This window comes from Hevea brasiliensis, unplaced genomic scaffold, assembly GCF_030052815.1.
Source record: "Hevea brasiliensis isolate MT/VB/25A 57/8 unplaced genomic scaffold, ASM3005281v1 Scaf331, whole genome shotgun sequence".
In the NCBI taxonomy this organism is placed as follows: Eukaryota; Viridiplantae; Streptophyta; class Magnoliopsida; order Malpighiales; family Euphorbiaceae; genus Hevea; species Hevea brasiliensis.
Window position 1 is genome coordinate 94,868 of NW_026614842.1, and position 4,226 is coordinate 99,093.

General features: G+C 29.3%; 1 pseudogene; it reads right to left on the reverse strand.

The window, feature by feature from the left end:
• Nucleotides 1–1,289: 1,289 nt before the first annotated feature.
• LOC131177103 (probable polyamine transporter At3g13620) lies at nucleotides 1,290–2,967 on the reverse strand (annotated as a pseudogene).
• Nucleotides 2,968–4,226: the final 1,259 nt, after the last annotated feature.

Genomic DNA, 4,226 nt, shown 5'->3' on the forward strand with positions numbered 1-4,226 from the left:
TTTAATTAAATTCGCTTCCAAAAAAACATATTATTATTTTTTTTAAGATCATGCCACAGAATTAATCATTCAGCTCCATGCCTTCAATTACATCTTATAGTTATATAATTTTTCATCATCGGGTTTCCCACAGCCTCAATGCACATACTCATCACAAAATAAGGGTCTACACTCTTTAAAATGACAGTTGATAACCAATACAATACATATCAACTGCCTTTTGTACTAATGTATTTAATTCTAAGTAGTCGCATCTAATTTAAATAAAATAAATAAATACACAATTATACTTTTTATTTTCATTTTTTTTTCAAAATTCTTATAACAATAATAGATAAAATGGTTCATTTGACATTATTAAAATTGCCGTTAAACATTTTTTTAAAACATATTAATTAAATAGTATTATAAATTTAATATGACGAGGAAACCTGGATTTAGAATGAAGCTTGTTTTTCAAACTCATACCAAATTCAATGTTGAGACTTTGCCTGTCTATATTTATATTTATTTACGACTTTGCTCTCATTACTTTCTAATTTACCTCTCCAATTTTGACTTTCTTCTGTAACGTTTAAGTTTTCCTTTTTCTTCTTAGGTTAGTACATTACAATTTTTAAGTTATTTATTTATTTATTTTAATAATAAAAATAAATAATATAATATAATAAAATAATAATTATCATATTTATTTCAATAATAAAATAAATTACATAATATACCTTTATTTAGTCATTATACATATTAATAATAACAGTTAAATATAATTTTACTAAATATTTAATATAAATCAACTAACAGTAACAATTATCAATTATCAGCTATCAGTTGCATTGCATTCAATCGTTAAATCAAATATCCTTAATATGCAATTAAGATTATGGGCTATTATTAGTCAGGCAGATTACTTTAAATTAATCTAAAATAAAATATTTAAAATGAGCTAAGCATTGTCCTAGACTGTGGGCGGACTAGTTTTAGTTTAAGAATTAGGGCTACCTAAAAGATTAATCCATAGTTTTAATTTTGGTTTAAGTTTAATTTAATTTTAATTAAATTCAATAATTGAAAATTTTATTTTTTTTAAGTGAAAATTTGATTTTAATTTAAGCCAAATCATGCATGGTTCTGCATTCGCCTCTTACAATGTGGATTATAATTATTGCAACAAAAACATTAGTTGATGATCATAGTTGCTCGCACTCAAAATGCCTTAGTATCCAAACATTAGAAAATGTATTTTACATTGAATAAACGGAGCCTAAATCATATTTCCAATTTTATGAAAATGGGAGGAATCAAAATCCTTCAAATGTATATAAGAGGCAAGCTACAGAAGTAATCAGTATCATTTAACAATATGCAATTTAATCCTATAACATTTAGCAAAGCTAATAAATCCTTCACAACACTCTAGTCCTGATACTCCAATTGTGCTTCTGCATTGTTAAACTGAACCCACATCTTTGATTTGCAGAACTTGATGAAAAAATACCAAAGAATACCAAGAAGAGTTAAAATAGCACTCACCAAATACACAGTTGTGGTTGCCACTGCCATTACAATTACATAGACCAAAAACCCAGATGGAATCAAGCACATGATTACCAGACCAGGCAACCCCATTGGCACTCTAAATGGCCTCTTTATATTTGGCAATTTTCTTCTTAACCATAAAAATGATGCAAATTCCAGTAACATACCCAAGCAATACAAGAAATTCACTGAAGAAATTATATTATCAAAATCCATGTAAGAACCTGCTAGTGCTATTATTGTTGAGATTAAAATTCCCAACCAAGGTGTGTTAAACCACCTTGATCTCACTCCAAAAGACACTGGCAAAAATCCTAAATCTGCCATACCCAGAAGCTGGTATACACAGCTGCTTAATTGAGCTTCATAAAGTCCAGCAACTGACAAACATGCACCGATTTCAATCCAAATCTTCAACCATTTCCCAGCAATCATTTCACCCAAATCAGCAAAATACCCATCAACCCAATCTTCTTGTTTTAGTGGTATAGCCCCAGTAGCAGCTAAAAGAGGCACTAAATAACCCAAACAAGTGACCAACCCAGCAGCAAAAAGTGCTTTTGGAAAAGTTCTTCGAGGGTCCTCAACTTCCCCTGCTAAAGTACTAGCAGAATCCCAGAAATTCAAGTTCCAAAAAAGAGTATTGAAATACAAAGTCCAATCTTTTTGGACACCCTTTTCCTTAAACTGATCCACCAGGAAGGATCGATCTTGGGGAATGAAAACAGAGTCAATACTACGAATGGTGAGAGGGATACAACACCCAAAGTCACTGCAGTGTATCCAACTATAGCCAAGCCTGTGTAGTTCAGAAAAGATAGCATCAAAGTTAAGACTAATACTGCAACATAGTGAGGCAAACCTGTAGAGAAAACTGGAAACACTAGCTTGAGATAATCCATGCAAAGAACTGGGTATGAGGCCAAGTTCAGGACACCAGTAAGGAACTTCCAGGAGCCCAACAGCGAACCCCAGAAGGGCCCAAAAGCCTGGTCAGCCCAGATGACAAAACTGCCGTTGCCGGGGAAGGCAGCGGTGAGCTCGGCGGTGATGAGAGCCTCAGGGATGCTCCAGATAAAGGGAAAAATGAGGAAGCCCAATATGGCCCAAAGAGGCCCTGCAGCACCCACGGTGGATTCTTCACCATATGGCCCGCCGGAGACCTCAAAGAAGATAAGGAAAACAAGTGGGATTAAAGCTAGTTTCTTGGGGGTGGCGGTGGCGGCGGTCGCGGTGGTGATGGGTGGTGGTGTTTCAAGGAGTTGAGAGCGTGGAGAGTTGGATTCCATGCTTAGTTCATCCTTAGCTTTCGTATCTTCTCTATATGGGTTCAAAGATTCATGTTGACTGTTTGGTGGGTCATCAATTACCATTTTGGTCCTTTAGATACAATTAAAGTATTTCAGGAGACCTAAAAAATTGGATGATTAACAAAGAGTTAGGTGTAATTTTAAAGACATAGGTATTAAAATTTAAATTAAAGAAATTATTTATTTTTTAATTAATTCTCATTTTTATTAATTTTCCTATTAAAATAAAGAAAATTAAGACTGGTACAGGTAGGTAGATTCACTCAATTGAATGAAATGTGAAAACGGAAAAGCACGTTGAATTACGCCTAATTAAATCTTAGTTTGTTGAGCTATTTGAATTGGGGGAGTTGTCTACAAAAGGAATAATTGCGGGCCGTGGCCGCATATCTGATGAAGATTTTTTTTTAGCAATTTTAAAGAGAGGGAGATATATATATTTATATATATATATATATAATCCTATAAAAACATTTATTGATTTATAAACTGCTATTTATAATAGATATAATAATATCACCAATTATGTTATTATTTTAAAAAAATATATGTTATAATTAATTTAATTATTAACATAAAATATTATTGTAACTATTAAATATAATATAATATAATAAAAAATTATGATATAATTAATGCTACGTCTTTAAAAATCATTAATGCATAAAAGTAATATTTAAAATGATAAATTAATAATATATATTAATTAAAACATTATTAAATTCATCCAAAATCTATTTTTTAGAAAAGATAAATTTAATTTGTTTATATTTTAATGTTTTTCTTAGTTTAAAGTTAATAGTATCTTTTTTTTTTATCAAATTATATTTGTTAGGTTAACATAACAGAAGATTATTTTGTAAAATTATAAATTATTATAAAACTAAGTTTTTATAAGAATTTCATGTAAAATTAAAAATATATTAATAAAATTTAAATTATTGAAAATAAAAATATATAATATATCAATTAAATAAAAAAGTGTGTCTATAAATAAATATGAGAGAAAGTTAGATTTATTAAAAAAAGTTTTTATAATTAAAATATGAATTTCATAATTTTAAGTTTTCTTTATAAATACATATAAATTTGATCATGTAATTTTTTAATTAGTTCATATATTATTATTATATATAATTTTATAAAAAATATAATCAGTTAAAAATAAAATCTAAAACATGTTTTTCCCACCTTTAAAAGTTTATCATAAATGAGTATTATTATTGTTGCGGTATATGAAAATTTTTTACAATTTTAGATCTACAAAACATAGAATAAATGGGTCAAAAGTCTATAGGGATGCTCTAGTGAGGACCCAGAACCCTCTGACGCTCAAATTAGAGCTGATATAGGAAAAGTGTATAAATTGATTAGTAAGAA